Genomic DNA, 421 nt, shown 5'->3' with positions numbered 1-421 from the left:
TCCTGACTCTATTCCAAGTGGAGTAGACATTCTGAATGAACTCCTGCAGTTCACATCACTTTCAGGTAAATGTTATGTAGGCAAGTACAGTTGTCATTCCTCAACTAAGGCAATTGTATTAGGTGATAGCTTAAGTATTCCCTGTATAGCATCACTTTTTAAAGTTCATAATGCACTGTCATAAATGGTCTTGCACAAATATAAAACTCAACATCAAATAAGTTTTGCAGGGAATAAGAATGCCAAATGCAAACCTAGCAAATGTCAATATACTCTGCAGTCTGAGTATTCAGCATGACCTGTCTGAAATATTTCCACCAATGTGACTAATGCAGATATTCATTGCTTACGGTGTATTGTCTAATCAAAACATGAAATTTTCCATGTAGATTTTGATCCAGAGTGTGTGTGAAACAATGGT

Source organism: Terrapene carolina, unplaced genomic scaffold (assembly GCF_002925995.2).
Source record: "Terrapene carolina triunguis isolate 2854851 unplaced genomic scaffold, T_m_triunguis-2.0 Scaffold33663, whole genome shotgun sequence".
NCBI classification, from domain to species: Eukaryota; Metazoa; Chordata; order Testudines; family Emydidae; genus Terrapene; species Terrapene triunguis.
Note: the sequence above shows the minus strand (reverse complement) of the source record.